Source organism: Papio anubis, chromosome 7, assembly GCF_008728515.1.
Source record: "Papio anubis isolate 15944 chromosome 7, Panubis1.0, whole genome shotgun sequence".
Lineage (NCBI taxonomy): Eukaryota > Metazoa > Chordata > Mammalia > Primates > Cercopithecidae > Papio > Papio anubis.
In genome coordinates, this window is record NC_044982.1 from 160,418,783 (window position 1) to 160,442,916 (window position 24,134).

General features: G+C 36.6%; 1 long non-coding RNA gene, 1 other non-coding gene and 1 pseudogene across 42 annotated transcripts in view; all 3 read right to left on the bottom strand.

Annotated features, from left to right (window-relative positions):
* Positions 1-2,683: 2,683 nt before the first annotated feature.
* The window catches only part of LOC101015939, an 84,014-nt gene continuing 62,563 nt past the window's right edge, over positions 2,684-24,134 (bottom strand). For 29 of the 41 annotated variants that reach the window (XR_004185290.1, XR_004185288.1, XR_004185296.1 and 26 more), the window contains 13 exons: positions 21,242-21,345; positions 20,365-20,930; positions 18,902-19,033; positions 17,602-17,717; positions 17,152-17,281; positions 15,806-16,011; positions 15,540-15,655; positions 13,320-13,450; positions 12,878-13,000; positions 9,500-9,524; positions 7,644-7,749; positions 6,808-6,922; positions 2,684-6,127 (listed from right to left, as the gene is read on the bottom strand). This is a non-coding gene — a long non-coding RNA (uncharacterized LOC101015939). Of the gene's footprint in view, positions 6,128-6,807; positions 6,923-7,643; positions 7,750-9,499; positions 9,525-12,877; positions 13,001-13,319; positions 13,451-14,679; positions 14,829-15,494; positions 15,656-15,805; positions 16,012-17,151; positions 17,282-17,601; positions 17,718-18,901; positions 19,034-20,364; positions 20,931-21,241; positions 21,346-23,194; positions 23,359-24,134 lie in introns of all 41 variants that reach the window. The other 12 variants (XR_004185325.1, XR_004185318.1, XR_004185322.1 and 9 more) reach the window with 10 other exon arrangements.
* LOC116276160 lies at positions 18,592-18,675 on the bottom strand (annotated as a pseudogene).
* Positions 23,513-23,604, bottom strand: LOC116276159. Its single transcript, XR_004185598.1, has one exon. It is a non-coding gene; the product is annotated as a small nucleolar RNA SNORD116 (small nucleolar RNA).

Sequence of the window (24,134 nt, forward strand, 5' to 3'; positions counted from 1 at the left end):
TTGACCGAACACTGTTAAGGATAAAGAAAAAAGAACTATATTTAAATACCGTGCTGTAGTTAGTGATTTCATTTTTAAACGGGTATAATTTAGAAATTCTGAAATTACTTTAAGCACATACCGCACTGAAGAAATAACAAAACATATTGTAGATAATGAAAGGTAGGTTTCTCACTGTTGAAGAAACAAATCACAAATAAGCCAAGACGAAAGAATAAAATGAACGTTATGATGATGGATTATAATCATAACAGTATGAACTCGTGATTTTTAATAAAGCTAGATATATACTATCTATAGTATTCTATATATTATTGGTATATATATTTAAGATAGATAAATGGACAGAGACATTATAGGTGTGTGTGTGTGTGTAAATGGACACATAGCTCCGAGCTCTAGGCCTAGAAGCAATAAAACCCCGTTAGCAATGAACACACTTAATAACAAGATCTTGGTTTCTAAATACTATTTCGCAATATGAAGAACTAGAACTCGCTGAGGAAATGGTTGATTACAGGCTTGGGGAAGGAAAATACAAGACAAACCTAGAACATCTTGTGATACCAGAAAATAAGAAGTGGTCAAAAAATTATGGGGTTGTATTAAAAGAACACAGGGCCAACTTAAAGGAGCTCCCAATGATCAAATCCAGGAAAAAAAAAATGAAAATCAAACACAAATAATGATTGCAATATATAACAATCCATAAAGTAAGATATGCACAAATCCACACTGATGTAAAATAACAACTGAGTACAAATAAATGAGGAAGAAGGACAGATCTTTACAGTCAAATTCTAATACGTAGAGAAAATATCATGGAAATAGAAACCATCACTAGGTTTACACCATAATCATAATTGCTGTAGGCAAGAATCTTCAATTATTACTGAAATTAGATGAAATAAAATATTTGCATAGTCTCAAAGTATCTCCTCACAAAATATTAATTACAAAGAAAGGAAAACAGTAACTTTGCAGTGGATAAACCTGGCAGACACTACCTTAATCAAGTGATATTTAATATCAGCAGAAATAAGACACTGACATCATGTACCCCAGATACAATCCACTGAAAAGGGCACACCATTACTGCTGTGTTATCTTTTGTCAAAAGTGCATAACCTTAATCTAATAATAAAAAATATCAGACAAATCCAAATTGAGGACTAGGGTACAAAATTATGGTTTAGTATTTCTCAAATGTGTCAATTTAATGAAATACAAAGACTGAGGGAACTCTCCCAGATTTGTAGTTAGGAGAGAGGGCAAAGGAAACATGCCAGATAAATGCAATAAGGGATCTTGAATTGGATCCTGGACTAGATAAAAAGGACATTAACAGGGTAACTGGAAAGACCTGAATATAGTCTGCAGATTGGTTGATAGTATTATATTAATTTCCTGATTTCAATCATTGTATGTAATGTCATAATAATGATTATATAAAATGCTAACATCCAGAAAGCTGGGTACAGAATACACAGGAACTCTACTATTTTTGCAAATTTCCTGTAAGTCCAAAATTACTTCAAAATTGTAATTTAAAAGTTGGGAAAAATACACAAATTTTACTACAGAAGATTTACAATTGGACAACTTCATGAAAAACTGGTTGCCTTCTTAAGCGGTCAAATTTCAAATTGAAGTCACAACAAAATGTCAGCTCACACCCAGTTAATAGATAAGACTCACAATTTCCAATGTTGGCAAAAATGGACAGCAACTAAAAATCTCATATCACTGGTTGGGAGTGTGAAAACTGTCCACTTCTTTAGAAGACTCTAGCAGTTTTCTATAAGTTAAGCAAAAATCTGTCTTATCAAACAATTCAATTTTTAGGTATTTACATAAGAGGTCTGCTAACATTCAAAACAGCTAACACCTAGAAACTACTCAGGTGTCCATCAACAAGAGAGTAGATAAACTGCAATATGACCATTTATAGAGAAATATTACAACTATAAAAATTTCTTAAAACTGCTCATATAGGGAATAGCATGGATAAATCTCAACATGATTATGATGAGTGGAAGAAGCCAGACACACAGTGTGATTCCATTTATATTAATTTCAAAAGAGGCAAAACTTATCTGTGATTGTAGAAATCACAACATTGTTTTTTTGAGAAGGTGCTTGGTTGTGGCGGTAGGGTAGGTTCTCAAGTAATAAAAATATTCTGTCTTCTGAATGGGATAGTAATTACTTTTAAGAAAACTTACTGAATTATACAATTACTATATATCAATGCATTTAACTATGTAAATTTTACTTATGGAAAAATATAAGTCATTAAAAATAGGGAAGCTCCACACCTATGGATATGTAATAATCAGAAATATTAAAATATTTATATAATACCTAAGCTATAAAGTTATGGAATAGTATAAAAGCATGAGTGTGTATACATACACATTTAAAAATAAAATTGTAAAAATGTTTATAGAATAAGAAGTGTTATTATTTCTCTAGCTTATTTGAAAATACTTAAAATTAACACGAAGTAAATATGGCAAAATGTTGATAATGATGGAACCACTTCCAGTTCCTTGTATGTGCTAGTTCACTGTTCTCTTCTCCTTATACACTGTATGTTTACAATGTGTTCATAATGAAAAGTTTTATAAAATGCACAGTGGGGTAAATCTTTCACTGCCAAGAACAAGTGAATATGAATGTATTACACATGTTTAAGAATTTATTAGGAAAAGAAATAAAAGAATACAGAACCAATATATACAAGTAAATTAGAACCTTAAAAAATACCTGATAAACTATACCAAAGACCTGATTGAGGGAGAGGGAAGGGGAAGGCTAGTGATGCTAAACATCCACTAGTTAAACTTACTCATTAACAAAGGCATGGCAGAAATAACTATAACTGGAATGAAAATGAATACATAATTGAAACAAGAGAAATGTAATAGAATGATGAAAGAACACTGTATAACTTAATGCTAATGTGTTTGAAAATCTGTATGAACTGTGATTTGCTAAGATAACACAGGTTAAATTTAAGACACAAAACAAAGAACAAGCAATAACCATACAAAAAAAGGAAAAGAAAAAAAAAACAACTTCTAGATAGCCTCTCTTCTAACTCCAAACCACCAAAAACAAAGGAGAGTCCAGATGATTTCACTGATGTGTTCACTTAAACTCTGATAGTGAGATAAGAGCTTTTCCACCCACTCTAGAACACAGTATAAGAAAATCCTCAAAATGATTAACACAACCAGAGTATCTGATATCAAAACATGACAAAAATAGCACAAAAAAGAAAAATCACAGATCAATTTCACTTAGTTGTATACTTGTAAAAATTCCAAATCAAATTAAAATACCCACGATTAAGTAGTAAATTAAAAGAATAAAACATTTTTAAAACCAGTAGGGGTCTGTTCATTCAAGGAATAAAAGGAAGTTGCAATAACAGTAAATTAATTCATAGTGATAAAAGTCTTTAAAAAGAACAGTAACACAGATTCTGCAAAAAAAAAAATTGATTATATCTACCACCTGGTTTTGATTAAAATTCCTTACAAAATATAAAAGGTGGGAGACTTTCCTAACATAGTAGACAAAGTATTTCGCACTTAAAAATCAGCATTTCACACATTGATGATTAAGACCACCCACATCAAAATAACTTACCTATTGGGAATAAGACCTGATACCACCCCCAGCAGAGTCCTGCCCAGCAAGATAAAACTGTAAACCAATAAATAAATTCAGTTTGCTTATCTAGGCAAATAGTTCTTCTATCATTGATAACATATTTCTACAGGCAAACAGCTCACCTAGAAAATGATTTGATGATCAATCCTCACATTAAGAACCTCATCTCACTTTCCCACCAATCTTAAAGTATTGCATGACAAATTTTGCCCATTTCTAATTAGTTCCCTGCCCAGACCCCAAAGCCTTTCTTGATTTTGAAACATTATTAAATCCTATCAAGGTGGTGTTTTCCCTTGCTGCAGGTCAGTTTAACAAACTCAGCTTTGCTTGATCATAGCTCTTTCTGGTGGTCTTTGGGAGAAAATGACCAGCAACAATGTGCCAGTCAAACCAAAGAAGCATACCATTAAACCCTGATTAAATCAAGGGTGGGTAATATTTCCATAACTGTTCAAGTGTTCTGATAGTAACAGTCTGTGGACTTTGTCAACATAACTAATATCAGGATCAATATGAAGGGGGGAAATAAAAACTTTAAATATTTGCAAAGGATTTAGTCTATACTTTGAAAAAATCTGAAAAGCAACAAGAAACAGTAAGGTGACCACTTACCCCCAAAACAAAACAAAACAAAACAAAAACTTTGGATACAAAAAATGAACAAGAAAGCAAATTAAAAGAAAAACTCCCATCACCAGAGTGAAAATATTAACAGTAATTAAAATTATTGAATACGAAAAGACATACCTTGTCCTTGGATACGAAGACTTAACTTAATGTTTTTAAAAACCATTCTCCCCTCAATTGATTTATTAAAGTTGATGAAATTGCAGTCTAAACTGTAATTTCTTCCAACGAGAAGACACATGAGACAGGAGGCAGAAGAAGAGACACACAAATCCACAGAACAAAAATGGAGCCAGTCACAGATGAGAGTACAGCATATGCGCAAGATGGCAGTACAGATAAATGGGCAATTATTGGCAAATAATCGCAAGTAATGGCAAGTAACTTGGCAACTTTAAGATTTCAAAACAAAAAAATTTCTCATGATTTAAGAATTTGAATTAAAAAAACACAAAAGAATTAGAATTTAACATAGGTGAAGGGTTTTATGGACTCAGTATATATATCTTTCCAAAAATGACATGAAACTCAGAAGCCATAAAAGCGAACATGGTTATACTTGGACATATAACAATCATACACATTCTTATAACAAAAACAAAGTTAAAAAGTGTGTAAAAAAGAGCTGTAATGGTTGACAATCCAAATCTTATTTCCCGAAATATTAAATGAGCTCTTCGAAATCAGGAAGAGACTAAATCCTCCTCCCACCCACAAAATTGGACATAAAGAAGAAATTAAAAAATACAGATGGCTAACAAACATGAAAAAATGACCAAACTCAAAAACAAAAGAAATACAATTTAAGACAATAGTTTGGGTGATCACATTGGCAAAAATTTTAAATATTTATAAAATCCATTGTCTGTGAGGTTGTAGGAAAGCTGGCAATCTCATTCATTGCCATTGGAGGATAAAGTTGTTAACCACATTTTTGAAGGCAAACTTGCAATAATTTTCAAAATATGAAGTGTGCACATACTTAATCCCAGTAATTCAACTGATAAGTAATTTATTATGATGATATAGACAAATGCAAAATTATTGATATATAGGGAGGTTCATTGCACAGAAATTTGGTGCTAACATAAATGAGTGAGAAATGCTTAAAACATTTAATTATATTTCATCTACAAAACATTCAAGTCGTCATTCAACAAATGACAAAGATGTGTATGTATTACTGAAAAAGAAAAAGGCCATTGAATGAGGGCTGTTAAATGAAAGAGGTAATTTGCAGAAAAATGTGTTACAATATGGCCACACTCCTGGATCCTTCCCCAAAATGGCTTGTGTATTCGTGTGCATCTATCCACTAAAAGAATGCATGTAGTTCACTTAATAGAGGAAAACTATAGGGACAGAATTGGAAGAGAGGAGGGCATTTAATTTATATATTATTTAAATATGCTTTGAATTTTTGAAAAAAATCATGCAGAGTTTCTTTTTAATATATTCTGTATTTTTCAGTTTACCATGTGGCAAATGAAAATTATAAATGTATATTTATGGGAGCACTGAGCAATTCCACCATTTTGAGCATCTTGTGTAATATTTTATCCTCTACTGAGGCTCCTGGGATTGAGTCAAGTGGCAGCAAGGGAAACAGTCACCATGCCCCAATTAAAGTCTCATCGATGATATCCCAACATGAGCATTTCTCAGTTAAGCATTTCTTATCTGCAGGAGGTATCCACTGCAACACAGGAAAGAGAAGAGTCCCCATGCATAAGGAAGACTGAATCATTGTTTTGGTGAAGCTGGCAGTAGAAGGAATGGCACCAACTCAACAAATCCACCTCTTTGTGGCCATCACCTGCAAGGACACAGTGGGGAAAAGTGGCAAAGGTGAGAAACACATTTCCTAAGGAGTCATGGGGGTATGAAATTCCTCTTTAATCTTCCCCCTACTTGTGCTAGAACAAATACACCCACAGTACACAGAGAAAACCTCATTTCTAGCACCTGAGTCCATGATGAGGCCAAAACAATGACATTAAAACTTCCTGATGTCAAGGATGCCAGATACTGATGCTGCTTTTTCTCCTTTTGCTGGGCTAAAAAGTAACAGCCATCAACAACCTCGGGTTTCATGTCTCTCTCTTCCTCTCTGGTTTCTTAAAGCTCTAGGTCATTCATTTGTTTGATGAGTTACTTCAGACCAGTTTGTCAACCTTCCAGTCTAACAGTTATGGAGAAGCTACTGTGTTTCCTTTGTACAATTTTCTAGCATTACAATGGATCAAGCCATGAAGGAGTTGAGCTTATTAGATGACAGAAGTTAAGGAAATCCTTCATATTAACAGTAAATGTACTGAGATGTAGAAAAGCCATGAAGGTATATTAAGAAAAGCTGCATCTCTTAACATATCACGCAATCTCAGAATCAATTAGAATGTAATCAAACATCATCAATATTCAGAAAATTAACAGCTCAATTTCTACTAAGACATGGCTTCTCCTAGAAAGCAAGGACTATTTTAACTAACACCTTACCTTTAGTGGGTGGCCTAGGCAATGCATAGGTGAGGAGGCTTTTTGTCTAAGGGGTGTTGTTTTGGGAATTTGCTGATAACATTCACTCTCAGAAGAGTTCCCAGGAAGTCATCTTCTGAGGTGAAAAAAAAAAGAAAGAAAGAAAGAGAAACACCACTTCCAATGAAACAAGCAATGCAGCTGGAATCTGGAAATTCCTTCTCTGCTACTCTTTTATATTGATTTAATTTAATTAACATAGTTCTGAAACCATAACCATCTAGTCCATAACTACACATTTCAATGTCAGCACACTGCATCAGGGACCTTCTCTCTTGCGCATTTCCAGACCCGACTAGATCACCTGAACCCCACTGAAAGTTATGTCTCTTTCTGTTTTAAAATCATTTGTTTTCTACTGCTTAGTTGGTCAGGTTACTCACAAAATTACCAAGACAATCTACTTATATATCTTTTTATCAATAAAAGTTTATTGAGAACCTGTTCTATGACAGGCAATCCACAAGGTGCTTGTATCACAAGAAATGAACTGAAAAAATATCTGGACATAAGAAATTAAAAGTCCACTGGATGAATCAATCATACAAATAAAGAGCTGAAACATAATGGTCTTATGGAGGCAGATTCAGTTTTGGGCTCGGATTGCCGAGGAAGACCTGTTGTGACCACTCGCCTTTAATTCCCCAGAACGGTATCCACCCTCAGCTGGCTATCAGATGGGTTTTCATGCTATTTAACTGGAACCAAATGTCATCAAACTCAAGAAGAGCAGTATCTATCAACTCCTTCCATCCTAGGCCTGTTTCCTATGAATGTGCAGTTCCCTGCCCACATACCTGCAAGGGTGTCCAAGAAACCACAGGTAGGCATGGAGAGCCACTGACCAGGGAGTAAGTTGTCAGCTCATTCTCTGGAGTTTTCTTTAATCCATTCTCTTGCTTCCTGACAAGTCAATAAACACATTTAGTAATATTTATCACGATGTAGTGGCTTACAATTCTATTTTCAAACATACTTTCCCCAATATAATTTTAGCTAATATTTCTAAGACAGATATTTTATAAATGTTGTTTTTATCAGATTTGAAAGTTAAGGCAAGGGCATGGACAGTTTCGCTTCCCTTCTAGGCTCTATCATCACTTGACATAAAAGAAAAAAAGAAAAAAAAATGCACCTAAAATACACACATCTGTATGTTCATATAAACCACACACACACACACAAAATCTAATTTAACAATGAAACATTCAGGAAGTATGGGTATCCTGTGCTGGGAAAACACGGATGTTGCTAAGCCCTTTGTGTGTCACGTACACAGGCTTCAAATACGCACTGCCCTCCCTTTACTCTGTAAGGTCCAATGGACACAGAGAGTGGCCAGCTAATGACTACATTAGTAAGATAAAATATTCCCAATCTATTAAGACTAAGTGTTATAAAACAAAATTTACACCATTATATACAGAGCAATATGATCATGGTCTAGTACCACCCAGTGAAGCCCAAGGAAATCTTCTAAGGATTCCACTGGTGAAGGACATGTTTCTAGCTCAACAATTTTTTTAAGACTATCTTTACAAAACAATACATTTCAATAATTTCTAAATATCTGGAAAGGGTGGATTAAACTAAGCTACTCTTTTTTAAAACAATAGCCTAAAATTTGCCCCCAAACAATAATCTAGTGAAAGGCAATGTTTATGTGCAATAATCAGGACTATCCTATAACCACTCTTCATTAAAAAGACACACATAAATAAAATATCTTGATCTATGATTTGGAAGAAAGCATGTAATACAAAATCATTTTCAACAGCATTAATATAACTAGAAAGTCTAGATATGATAAAATGATATATCTCTATTCAGAAGAGCCATATAACTATACAGTGGCTTACATGTGATTTACTGATCTCAGCCTTGTTGATTACCTAAGGGACAAATGTAAAACTGTGCACATCTCAAACAGATGTGCTAATACTCTCTGAAGCCATCTGCAAAATAATGCATCATAAATTTTGCCAAATATATTTACAGGTTTTCAATTGTCCTGTCCCTGTCAACCATTAAGACATCTTGAAATTACAGATTCATGTAAAAGTGTAAAGTTTTAACTTTACAAAAAAAGTTAAGCCAAAAACATACAATAGTTAAAACACGCATTTGTCTTCCGAATAAAAACATACTGATACAAGGCTACTGTTTTCTTTACTTCACTCTGTTGTCTCCTGATAAGTTAATAAACAAATTTAGAAATATTTATCAAAATGTGGTAGCTTACAATTCTATTTTCAAACATACTTTTCCCAAACTAATTTTAGCTAACATTTCTAAGACAGATATTTTATAAATGTTTTTATATTTTATAAATGCTTTTATCACATCTACATCTTTTATCCCAGAATAGCATACACGTAGTAGCTCTAGATAATCTGTGACCAATAGAACTTTCTGTGGCAAAAGTGTTTTATAATTCCACTCTATAATATCAATTATGTTGATAATACATGGTGTGCAGTAACTTGAGAAAAATCACTAAATAGATAAAGAGTGCAATCAGTGTGTTTCAGCCTGTCACTAACTGTGTTAGGGTCAAGTTCTCATTTTATTTAATATAGTATCTTCAAGATAGAGAGCGCCCTTTCAATGATTAGAAGAGATATAAGACAAAAATAAAGATAGTATTACTTACAGGTCCTGAGGGGTACATGGCATGCCTGGGAGTCCACATGCAGAGGTCAGGGAGTGAGAGAGATGGAGAGAGAAAGAGAGACACACATGGGCCAATGCCCTTACTGGGTCAAGGGTACTATTCAAACAGGTTTGCTATGGAGACTTCTAAGTGGTGGGTCTAAAGCAAGCAGAAATGAGTTCCCTGGGGTCACACTGTGACTGGGAGGTGGACACTGGCTCCATAAGGGGTGTGGGGTTCAAGGGGCTTGTCAGGTAGATTGCATCAAGCTGTCCCATGGTGAAGTGGTCCAAAGGAGGCAGTTGGATAAGGCGACTATCTGGACCAACCACACTGAGGAACGAGGAGGAGGTGTAGAACTGGAAACTATGCAAAGGTGAGTAAACCTTGCTTCTAGTATAAGAAAGTTAAACTTATATTCAAGATGGATGCCAAGGCAACATAAAATTATAAGAATTCACTACATTCTTCCAATGTCCATACCCAAAAGGGCACACTGCTCAGGCCTCAGGGACATTCTATCAATCATACATCTCAATTCTAGCCCAATATCATCTTCATTCCCAAAAAGGAGAAACTGTTCAAACATTCTTGATACCCAATACCTTTCTGCTATAAGCTAAGCAGAGAAATGTCAAACATCCTAGAATCTTTAGGAATGAAAACCATGGAGCACTTACCATGTGATTAATGTTGATACATGATTTGATTACAAGAGGCTTCCCAAAATTAAAACAATTTCCCACTGGCTACAAACAGTTGCCAGGCACAGTGGCTCATGCCAGTAATCCCAGCACTTTGGGAGGCCAAGGGCAGATCACCTGAGGTCAGGAGTTTGAGACCAGCCTGGCCCACGTGGTGAAACCCTGTCTCTAAAAAAACACAAAAATTAGTAGTGTGTGGTGGCACGTGCCTGTAATCCCAGCTACTCGGGAGGCTGAGGCAGGAGAATCGCTTGAACCCTGTAGGCAGAGGTTGCAGTGAGCCAACATCGCGCCACTGCACTCCAGTCTGAGCGACAGAGCAAGACTAAGTCTCAAAAAAAAAATATATATATATATAAAGTTTTTACTGCTCCTTGCAGAGCAGGGCTAACCCACAGACAGTGTTCCCAGAGTAGCCCACAGATAAATTTGGAATGAATGATACTGCTATGGGATCTTCTGGAAACCTCACAGATATGAGCAATGAAACCAATGAGAATCAAAATGTCAGCGCTGTGTTGTTGAGTTGTAAGTGAGCATTTTGTTTTCCTTCATAGCTCTCCCCTCAAGAAAGTACAATGCAGCAAACAGCAACACTCCTGATCCAATCTATAGGGTCAGTAGTGATATCCTCTCCATCATTCCTAATTCTAATGATCTGTGTCAGTCAAGCTAAAGGACTGTCAATTTCACAAATCTCTGCACAAACCCAACTTTTGGTTTCACGAATTTTTCTCTGTATTTTGTCTGTTTTTTTATGTCATCAATTTTTGCTCAAATCCCTATTGCTTACTTCCTTCTGTTTGCTTTGAATTTCATCTTCTAGTTTAGTCTTTTTCTTGTTTAAGGTGGAAGCTTATATCATTTATTTATCTTCCCTTTTTTTCCTGATACAGTTATTTAAAACTATAAATATCCCTCTAAGCATGTCTTTAGTTGTATCACATTCTATGCAAGATGTTTTCTAGATTCTTTTTATTTTTTATTTTTTAGACAGGGTCTCATTTTGTCACCCAGACTGGAGTGCAGTGGCACAATCTTGGTTCAATGCAGCTCCTACCTGCTGGTCTCGAGTGATTCTCCTACCTCAGCCTCCCGAGTAGCTGGTACTACAGGCACGCACCACCATGCTCAACTCATTTTTTGTATTTCTTGTAGAGATGGGGTTTTGCCATATTGCCCAGGTTGGTCTTGAACTCCTGGCCTCAAGTGATGTGCCCACCAAGGCCTCCCAAAGTGCTGGAATTACAGGTGTGAGCCACCACCCCTGGACTTTCTAGTTTCTTTTTACAGATTTTTGACCAATGGGCTCTGTAAAGTGTGTTAATTTCCAAATATTTTGTGACCTCCAAATGTATTTGTGTTGACTTCTAATTTAATTCCTCTATGGTTACACAACATCCTCTACATGGTTTCAATCTCGAATTTATTGAGTACAGTTTTATAGCCTAACACATACTCTACCCTGGCGAATGTTCCAGGTATGCTTGAAAATAATTTGTATTTCTGTTGTTGGGTGGAGTTTTCTCTATCTATCTATCTATCTATCTATCTATCTATCTATCTATCTATCTGTCTGTCTGTCTGTCTGTCTGTCTGTCTGTCTGTCTGTCTGTCTCTCTCTCTCTCTCTCTCTCTCTCTCCCTCTCTCTCTCAGGTCAAACTGGTTGATAACACTGCTGAAGTATCTTGTAACCTCAATGATGCTCTACCTAACTGACTTATCAGTGATTAAGAAGAGGCTATGAACAAAAGTTATTATTGTTTAACCGCCTATTGATCCCCTCAATCATGTGAGTTTTCAGTGTATGTAACTTTGGGCAGTGTTGTTAGTGCTGATATGATAATTGTTACATATTCCTTATTAATTAACCCTTCTACATTAAATACTATCCTCCTTCCTCTCTAGCAATACTTTATCTTAAAGTCTCTTTATTCTGATGTCAGAATAGCCACTTCTGCTCTCTTCTGGATTCGCTGGATATAGCTTTTTCCATCTTTTCCTTTCAAACTATTTGTATCTTTTGTTCTAAAGTGTCTCTTTTATAGACAATGTATAGTTGTTCATGTTTAAAAAACAACAGAATCTCCTAATCTCTTTTAAAAATTTGATATAATTGTCATATGGCTGGTTTTATGTCTGTCATTTTCCTGTTTTCTACATGTCTTATGTCTTATTAGTTCCGCTGTTCATTGTTAACTGCCTTATTTTGTGTTAAACAGATCTTTTCGTTATCCTATTTTAATTCTTTGGTTGTTCTTTTAATATTTTTTGAATTGTTTTCTTACTGGTGGTCCTAGTGCTTGTAAAATACAACTTAAATGATCACAACCTCCCTCAGATTAACAATATATGTGTAACATGGCCTTTTATATGACTTGAAATCAATTTCAGAGAAGCAATTCTACTGCTCAGATAGTCCAGATTTCCAAAAGATTTTGAAGTCATCATCAATCCAGCCATGTTTATAAAAGGGACTGTGAGCCTGAGATAGCAGACAACACTACACACTAACGATTCTGTCTGTCTTGGACACAATGACACCATGACCACACTAAGTCATAGGGACCAGGATACAGGAACAATGATCCAGCCACATGGCCGACTACCATTACCATTAGAATGTTATAATTCCCTAAGAAGAATACAGTATTTCCTGGACAAAATGCTTACTGTGAGAATTCCCACTGGTCTGTGAGCATGGAATGGTGTAATTATTTCTGATACTTTCTCCTGTATTTCAAGGGGAATGTTTAAACTCTTTCATATGACATCCACATTTTGGTCTACGTGGACCTGTGGAAATGGAGTAAAAATATGGAAAGATGAGAAATATACATGTCCAATTGTCAAACATGCCTAAGAAAGGAGGCTTCACTGTGTATCTGCATATAAAATGTGCTAATTTATTACTCTACTGGGATGTCTCTGATATTATTCAAAATATAAATTGTGCAAAAATTCCAGGAGAGGAAAAGAGGCCTCGAATAATTCACCAGGTTATTAACGCCTTACACTGTTTGGTTCAACAGACTTTGTAAAAACAATTCTAAGTTATTTAATAACACAACAAAACTAATCTAGGAAATTACACGTATTAAAAACTGGATGTTACCCTTGGAGTGCATCGTTTTGATCTTTCCTGGAGAAAGAAGCTGGTGCAAATGACAAAAACAGTCCTTCTTTGGTGTGGAGGTGAGAATTGCAAGCGGCAAAGTGTTGTCTTCCTCCAATATCACTTCCGATCTATAAAGGGGAAATCAGGGAGTTGAGAAACAAAACATTCCTAATGGAATATTTTGTAATAAGAGGTTGGTTGTAAGGAATTCCCCGGAGATGTTCACTGGACCATCTGTATGACAAGAACGATACTTGGTACTTGAAACATGACAGTGTAGAAATAATTGTTTTCTGAAACATTGGTATCAAAGTTTCCTCAGCATACCCAACACACCACCATTCACTATGACTAGGCTCTCTCCTTAAATCCATTAGAAACCCACTGAAGGGATATAAAAGTGGCCAGAAAAATCCACATTTTAAAAACTTGGAAATTTAATCATTTCACATCTAGGAATGTTTAATGCAGCATGTAGCTGAAGACAGTACTTCTGGGCACACAAAATTACTCTCTCAGCTGATGAAAAAATGAAAGACAAAGAAACTGATTAAATCCCAGTGACTGCCTGGCAAGCTAATTAAATTATACTATGAAGATTACATAAGTAACACCTATTTTTCAGTTCATAACTTTTTTCACTTAATAGAGAAATGAAAAGTGAAAACCCCAAATCTCCTTGGATTTTGACCATCTTATTGCCCTCAAGAGAGCAAGCATGACTTAGAAGATTACTGCAGCTCCAACAAAAGTGTGAATGGCTCAAGTGTAGGTATAGCTATTTCCCGCAATTTCACAACTCAAGTGCTGATTCCCCAGGGTCTGTTTACTATCAACATATTTATGTTGCCAATCAAGAACTCAGAGTTGCAATTTCATCTCCAAACTGGGTACCTACAGGTCACTGTCCAATTCAGTTTCTCTAGTGCATGTAAGCTGGTTAGTTTTCCAGTACCACAGTCCTTGCTGGGAGCACATAGCTGAACAAACTGAACTCTCCTTCCATACAGTTTGTTTAGGGCAGGTAACTGTGCTGGACCTCATGTTCAGAGGAGTTATTATTTAACGCATTGTTTTCCCAGGTTTTTCAACAAGATTAATTATTACAGTTATCAGTGACACGTGCAAACTTCTAAAAAGGGGCACTGTTTTGCCTCAGAAACATGAAAGAAAAGGAGCACTCTGGAGTACACTTCTCTGGGACACACTGATCCACCCTATTAAGTCATGGAGACCAGCCCCCAACACAGCAATGCCCCAGGCTCCATGCTGCCCAGCACAGACAGTACCTTATGGAGTATTACATAATCCCCAAAAAAGGGCAATATTTTAGTGACAAAACACTGAGCAACCTGACCTGGCCCTTGAAGGTGTAATGGTAAAATGAATTCCCACTGGTCCCTGAGGATGGGATGGAAAAATCATTTCTGACATTTTCTGTCATGTCACATCTCAAGGGAAAGCAATAAAGTTTCATGTGAGGCTAGGTGCCTTGTCTTTGTTGACCTGTGGGAATAGGGTAAAGCTGCAGAAACATGAGAACAATACATGCATATGTGTCTGCTGGTCCATCAAGCACAAGACAGTAGGATTCAGTTTATGTACCTATTAAATTAGCTAATACACCGCTCTCCTAGGATGTTTCCAGTGTTATTCAACAACAGTCAATGTGTTTGTCTCTAGCTTCCATCAGTCCAAATACTGTCCAACATTTGCTGCCAGACAAATCAAATGTGCAACCAGACTATCAGTGTGCTCAAAGTTCCAAGAAGATGTTGGCCTGGTGAACATTCCATTCACAACAATGCATAGCATTTCCATCAATTCAACCACCTCAGGATTACTTTACCTTCAAAGGTCACCCAATGGATTGGGGAGGAAGAAGTCACAAAAAGAAGGGAATAAAGAAACAATGGTCTAAAAATCACTTATAGCACTCAACCTGCTTGAGAGTGGGAGCATGGCAATTTGCAGAAGCTGCACAGAGCTACACCGTACTGATTCCACTCAAAGTGGTCACAGCAATGCAGGCAGGACACACACAGGTACGGTACTGTCCCGGGATATGTGACTAGAAGAACTGTGCAGCATGCAGAGAGGGAAAGGCGGCCTCTAAACCCTCTCACCATGAGCTGCTTCCCACCTCCTCTCAGCTCTCAGAGTGATGCTCACCAGGTGGTACTGCTGAGGACCTACTGGCATTTGGGCACCGCATACCTCTTGGTCACACCCAACTTTCCGCTGTCACACTGTTGAGGATCAGCCTCTCTGGCACTCTCCATGCTTCATGCCCACAGAAAGATCATCAGCAAGACTGAGAAGGCACAAAAATTCTGGAAAAGAACAAACAGAAGCCTCAGATGACTCACCAGATTAAGATCTTATAGTATGTGAATTAACTGACTCCATATAGCACCCGTTAAATTCCTAAATACTTAAAACAGTAATAACCCAGGAAAAAATTATCAAAAATTAGGTGTTACCTCAGCATGTTTCATTGTATTCTTTCTCAGTTGAGGAAGCTGGTAAAAGTGACATATCAGATCTTCATTTCTCACGCTTTTCAACAAGATCAGTTATTACAGTTATCAGTGACAAATACAAACTTCTAAAAAAAGGGCAATGTTAACCTCTGATCTTCATTGGTGTAAAGATTAAAAATCCACGCAACTCTAGTATCACATGGAACCTGCAAACCACAGGGGATATTAGAGAAGTTGAGAAAGAAATCTTCCACATCGAATGGTTCCTGATAAGAATTTATGAGCAATTATGATACATACTCATTGACAAGGTGTATGTCCAGAAAAAAGTATACTTATTCCACAGAACAGGAGAATGTTTAAAGTCCTTTTCCCAAGACCTGTTCAGGTTAACCCTAAAGTCCACCTACATATCAATTAACAAGGATCTCCCTTAACATGCATAGGAAAATCCACTGATGAAATATGAAGATTAGCTAATAAAATCCACATAACATTCCAAGGACTGGAAATGTAATCATCTCACAACATCTACTTGAATCACTCAAATGTCTAGAATATTGCTTTATGCAGACAGAAAAAAAGGTCATAATTCTTGGGACTGGGTTAGCAAGCAAATTTAAACAAACTCTAAAATATTCTCATGGTTAGAAATCACTCTTTAATTTTCCAGATATTACCTCTACCTAAAAAAATTAATTGATAAGACCCACGTCATCTTTGGAACTGATAATCTAAATGACCTTAGTAAACTGCTCTCACTCAAAAGACTGTCACATCCAAGATAACTGTATGGATGGCTCTAAGGTAGGCACAATCATATCTCATGGGGTCTCACTACATATGTGCTGGTTTTCCAGGGTCTATTTACTACCAGTGGATGGATGCTACCAGCAAAGCACCAAAGGAATAGCCGTTTTATTAAAAAATGGGATATTTATAGACAACTGTCCAATTCATTTCCTTCAACATACGCAGGCAGATTAGCTTTCAAATACCCCAGTCCCTATGGGCACTGACCATCCACATCCCTCCATGTTTGCCTGTCCTGTGTGCTGGACCTCAGCACACAGAAGTGCTCTGGTCACTCATTTTTTTCAGATTTCAGTGAGATTCTTTTTTTTTTTTTTAAAGTCATCGTCAATCCAGGATATGTGGCAGACACTGAGCACACAGCTTTCCATCAGCTTGGGGTACACTGACCCACACTATTCATCCAATTATGGAGACTGGCATCACAGTCAACGACTGGCCAATGGCTCACAAGCATGGCCAGGGTCTCAAAGTCATTGGAGTGTCACGACTTCCTAAGAGGAATGCCAGTATTTTCAGGACAAAATGCTTACCATGGGAGAATTCCTACTGATTCTTGAAGATGAGGTGATAGAAATATTCTCAACACTTTTCTTCATGTCACATCTCAAGAGGACAGAATAAAATATTTCATATGAAACCCAGTTCTTGGTTCATGTTGCTCTGTGAAAACAGTACAAATATGCGAAGATGGTAAGTATGTATGTCCATTTGTCAAACATGCACAAGAAGGGAGGGTTTGTTATGTATATCAATATCAAATATACTAACATAATTCTACTAGGAGGTTTTTCATATTACTGAAAAGGGAGAATGAAAAAAAATTGGAAATAAAGGATAATGAAAGCTTTGGATGATTCACCAGATAATTAATGCCTCACACTGTTATTAACAGATCATTCACAAGACCGATTATCTACTTGACTACAGAAAAATTACAAAATAAGCCATAAAATGTAAATTTATTCAAACTTGGATATTACCTTTGAAGTACATCCTTTTGTTCTGCCCCAGGCAACGGAACAGGTAAGAGTGACAAGATCAGCATTTCTTTGGGATGGCAGTGAGAATTCCACGCAATTCCAAAATCACTTTCGTTCTGCAAGGCACAGGGGACATTACAGGAGTTTTGAAACAAAACCTTCCCAACTGAATGACTCCTGACAACAGTTTGTAATTAATTAGCCATAGTCACTTGACTATCTCCATAACTAAAAAATCTGCTTGTTGCTTGGAACAGGGTGAGTATAGAAAATCAATGTTTCCAAGATTTTGGTCTCAAAGGCCAAAGGCCCCCTGAGTATTACTAATATTAGAATCTCTCTTAAAATATACAAAGACTTAATGAAGGAATATACCTATTAGCCAACAATATCCTCCAAAAATCCCTAGAATTAGAAACTTCATTATTTCACATTAAAATGTTTAATGAAGCATGTAATTTAATCTGTCATCTAATGTTTAGAAAATTGCTCCCTGAGTGACAGGAAAAAGAAAAACAAATGCTGTTCTAATACTTGAGACTGAGTTAGCAAGCAAATTCCAGCAGGTAGTAAGATAATCCCATGAATACAACCCACTCTTCGATTTTCACGTATTTCTTTTGGTGAAAGAATAAATAACAAGCAAAGACTGACAATTTCTTTCTAATTGACTACGTAACATACCTATACATGCTGATCCTCATTAAGAATGCTGTGGCATCTATGCAAATAGTGTGAATGACTCAAGCGCTGGCACAGCTAGTTCTACAATGCTCACTCCTCGGACACTGGTGCCACCGAGCCTGATTACTAGGGGTTTGAATGCTGCCAGCCATGCACTTAAATCATTGTCATGCAATCCCCAAAGATATACAGGCCTCTGTACAATTCATCTATCTGCTCTAACATATGCGGATGGGTTAGTCTTGGTAGCAGTTGCTGACCAAACTGAACGCCCTCCATGTGTTTGCCTGGTATGGTCCCTGTGCTGGACCTCAGCTCACAGAAGTGTCTTGGTCACTCGTTTGGTTCAGATTTCCAAGGTTTCCATTTTTTTAAAGTCATCATTGATCAAGGCACATTTATAAAAGGGACCTTGAGTCTGAGATATGTGGCAGACACTGAACACACATCTTTCTGTCACCTGGGAACTTGCCAATTCACGTTATTCAATTACAGAGACCAGCATCACAGCCAGTGACCAGCCTCATGGCAGACCAGAACAGCCAGGGTCTCACTGTCATGGGAGTGTCATGACTCCCGAAGAACAATGTCTGTGCTTTCAGGACAAAATGCTTACCAAGATTAGAATTCCCCCGGCCCTTGAGAATGGGAGGGCAGAATTATTTATCCATTACTTTCCTTCAAGTCACACCTCAAGTAGAAGGAATAAACTCTTTTACATGAAATCTAGTTCTTGGTCCACATTAACCTTTGAAAACAGAAAAAAAATTATAGAAAAATAAAAAGTGCAAATGTACATTTGCCAACCATGCAAATAGTGTACATATACAACAGGTTTACTATGCACAAGTACATAAAATATACTAAATTATTTCGCTAGTAGGGTATTCTAATGTTATCTGAAAACAGAGGAAGTATAAAAATACTGGACAAAGGACACAGAAACCTCAGATGACTAACCAGATTATTAGGGCCTCACACCGTGTGGATTAACGGACTGCTTGAAAAACCAATTCTAATCTTAATTGCGAAAATAAAATAATAGAACTCATCCAGGACAAATGCACCTACAAAAAATTGCAGTATTACCTCTGAAGTGTATTGTTTTCATTGCTAGACAAGGAATCTGGTACATGTGACCAAATTAGCAGGTTAGTGGAGCAGCAGTAGGAATTCCATGCAATTCCAGTATTACCTCCAATATGCGAAGCACAATGAGGAAGTAAAGAAGTTGACAAATGAAACCCTCATAATTAAAAGAGTTTCATTTGTTAACTTTCTTACTTTCATAATTACTAATGACGGGTTATAGGAAATAAACCATAGATCTTCACTTGCCCACATGGTACGAGAATAAAGATTATGCTCACTCCCTGGAAACGGGTAGTACTAAAGTCAGTTTTCTATGACCAAAGGCCTCCGTTAGCATCACACAATAAAACTAGGATCTCCCTTTAAACATCTATGAAGCTCACCAATAAAAAAAATGAATATCAGGCAATGAAATCCACATAAAACTCCATGAATTGAAAATTTAATCATTTTACAATTAGAAATGTTTACTATAGCATCTACTAGAATCCCTCAATCAAATGTCTAAAAAGCTTCTCTTTGAGTGACAGGCAAAATTTAAATTCCAATTTTTGTGATAAGGTCAATAAGGAAATTAAATGTTAGTAATTTAAAATAAGGAAATTAAAATGTTAAGACTTTCCACAAATAGAAAGTGCCATTCAATTTCCATATATTGTTTTATTTAATAGATAAAAGCTACTCTTCAATTTCCAAATATTTCCTTTACTTAATAGATAAATAATATATAAACTCATAATACCTTTTGCACTGTCCACCTAATGAACCTGAGAGACTGACCTCACACACAAGATTATAGCACCTAAAAAAATGTGTAAAAGACTCTAGGGTACGCAAAACTGTTTCCCATCGTCCTCTCTACTCTTGAGTAGTTCTGTTTACTATGAGAGTATGGACACTGCCAGCCAAACACTGAAAGAAATGCCATATAATCCCCAAAGATATATGTACACAAACATATATAAATACATACAAACACATACAGACCTCTGTACAATTCATGTGCTGTAACCTATGTGAGTGGGTTTGTTTTCCAATACCACAGGCCATTTTGGTACCAGCTGCTGACCAAACTGAACTCTCTCCACGTGTTTGCCTGGCATGGTCCCTGTGCTGGACCTCAGTTCACAGAACTGGCACAGAAGTGGTTTGGTCACTCGTTTTGCTCAGATTCCGAGATCCATTTTTAAGTCATCATGATCCAGTCACATTTATAAAAGGGACTTTGAACCTGAGATACGTGGCAGACACTGAGCACACAGCTATCTGTCACCAATGACCCACACTATTCAATCATGGAGACCAGCATCACAGTCAATGACCAGCCCATGGCTGACTGGCATAGCCAGAGTCTCACCATCATTGGAGTGTCCTGATTCCCTAAGAAAAAATGTTGTTATTTTCAGGACAAAATGCTTTTTAACATGTGAGAAATTCCCATGGGGACTTGTGGGTGGGAGGCAGAATTATTTCCTATACTTTTCCTTCACGTCTCCACATGGAGAAAAAAATAAATTCATCCGTATGAAGCCCAGTTCTTGGTCCACTTCATTCTGTGGGAAGAGATTATATACATGGGAATGAGAAGTATACATGTTCATTTTTCAAATAAGACAGGAGGCTTTACTATGTAACTATATGTAAAGTATCAGAATTTTATTACACTTATAGGATGTTTCTGATGTTATTTAAAGTTGAAGAAAATGTAAAATGTTAAAAGAAACTGAAGGCTCAGATATCTCATAAGAATACTGAATGCCTAATACTATTTGTATTAAGTGACTCCTTGTACATCTAATGAAATTCTCAATTACTTAAAAAAACACAAACCACAAAAATAAATTTACTAAAAGTTGGATGTTACCTCAGGAGAATATTGTTTTGTTGCCTCCCAGATGAGTTAGCTGGTACAAATGACAAAATCAGCGCATCACTGGTTAAAGTCCACGGAATTCTATGACAACCAATCTACAAAGTACAGGGGCAGTTAGGAAAGTTGTGAAACAACATTTGCCAAATGAAATATTGTTACAAGCAGTTATAAGAATTAACTTTAGACATTCATTAGACTGTATGTATGACAAGACTATACTCACTTCTTTGATCAGACTGATACAGATAGAATTTTTTCTATTCTATTCTATTCTGTCTATTCTATACAGATAGAATATTTTCTATCCATGTCAGTGCTTTCTCAGCACACTGACTTCAAATTTATTTATTCTATAGCTAGCACATTTCTTTAAACACAGCGAACACAGTGTGCACTATTGTCAGAGAACCTATGTACATCCTGATATGCAGGAAATCATTTCTAGATTACTCATGATACCGAATACAATGTAAATACTGTGTAAATAGCTGTTACACTGTGTTTTTTAGGGAATAATGACCAAAGAAAAACACTGCACTTGGCTGGGCACAGTGGCTCATGCTTGTAATCCCAGCACTTTGGGAGACCGAGGCAGGCAGATCACTTGAAGTCAGGAGTTTGACACCAGCCCGGCCAACAAAATGAAACCCCATCTCTACTAAAAACACAAAAATTAGCCGGGCATGGTGGTGGGCGCCGGTAATCCCAGCTATTTGGGAGGCTGAGGTAGAAGAATCGCTTGAACCCAGGGGGCAGAGGTTGTAGTGAGCTGAGATCATGCCACTACACTCCAGCCTGGGCAATAGAGTAAAACTCTGTCTCAAAAAAAAAAAAAAAAAAAAAAAAAAGAAAGAAAGAAAAAGACTGTACATCTTCAGTACAGATGAAACCATACAACTTTTTGTCAAATATTTTCAATCCATGGTTAGTTGAATCTGAAGATGCAGGCCCCATGGAGAAGGATAGCAAACTATATATGAAATTGTTTGCTAAATTAATAGAAAAAAAAGAGAAAAACAAAACAACTGGTTCAATCTTAGCAGCTGGGTTGGCAACTGACTAAAATACACTTGGAAGATACCACATGAAATTGCTTCACTTTAAGAAAATGAGAAGTAAAACAAAAGACATTTATGCAGCCAACAAACATGAAAAAAGGCTCATCATCACTGGTCATTAAAGAAATGCGAATCAAAACCACAGTGAGACACCATCTCATGCCAGTTATAATGGTGACCATTAAAAAAGTCACGAAACAACAAATGCTGGAGAGGATGTGGAGAAATAGGAACACTTTTACAGTGTTGTTGGTAGTGTAAATTAGTTCAACCATTGTGGAAGACAGTGTGGTGATTCCTCTAGGATCTAGAAGTGGAAATACCATTTGATTCAGCAATCCCATTACTAAGTATATACCTAAAGGATTATAAATCATGCTACTATAAAGACACATGCACACATATGTTTACTGCGGCACTATTAACAATAGCAAAGACTTGGAACCAACCCAAATGTCCATCAATGATAGACCAGATAAAGAAAATGGGACACATATACACCATGGAATACTATGCAGCCATAAAAAAGGATGAGTTCGTGTCCTTTGCAGGGACATGGATGAAGCTGAAACCATCATTACAGCAAACATGAGAACAGAAAACCAAACACCACATGTTCTCACTCATAAGTGGGAGTTGAACAATGAGAACACATGGACACAGGGAGGGGAACATCACACACCAGGGCCTGTGAGTGGGTCAGGGGCTACGGGAGGGACAGCACTAGGAGAAATACCTAATGTAGATGATAGGTTGATGGGTGTAGCAAACCACCATGGCACATGTATACCAATGTAACAAAACTGCACGTTCTGCACATGTACCCCAAATAATAAATAAATAAATAAATAAGAAGTAAAAACTCATAATATCCTTGGATTCTGACCATCTCATCACCCTCAAAAGGTCAATCAGTAGTTCAGGCAAATGTGGGAACAGACCAAGTATAGGCAGGAACATTTCTCTTGGGTCTCACTGTTCTGCTTCCCAGGCTCTGTTTCTATGGTATATAGATGCCGCCAACCAAACTCTCAGAGTTTCCATTTTACCCTACAATTGAATTTTTATACACAAACATAAAATTCATTTCCTCCAATAAATGCACTCAAGTGGTTTTCAAATACCCCAGTCCCTGTGGTTACTTCTAACTGACCAACTAGTTGCAATTCCAGGCAACATGTTTGACTGGAGTGGTCTCTGTGCTGGACCTCAGCTCACAGAAGTGGTACAGAAGTGTTTTGGTCACTCATTTTGTTCAGATTTAAATTAGATCAATCTTTAAGTCATCATCGATCCAGGCACATTTTAAAAAGGAACTTTGAGTCTGAGATATGTGACAGATACTGATCACACAGCTTTCTGTCACCCTGGGACATGCTGACCCACACTATTTAATCATGGAGACCAGCATCACTGTCAATGGTCAGCCCCCTGGAGGACTAGCATAGCCAGGGTCCCATGGTCATTGGAGTGTCATGATCTCTTAACAGGATGTCAGTATTTTAAGGACAAAATGTTTACCATGGGAAAATTCCTACTGGTCCCTAAGGACAGGAAGCAGAATTATTCCCATTACTTTCCATCATATTACGACACAAGGAAACAATAAACTTGGCCATATAAAATGTAAAATGCAGTTTTGGTCTGCATCATCTTGTGAGAAGAGATTTTATATATATATATACATATATATATATATACACACACACACACACACACGCACACACACACATCCATTTTTTAAAATTTGTATAGACGAAAGTTTTCATTATTAATCAGCATAGAAAACATACTAATTTGTAACTCTTGGAAATGTTTTAAATGTT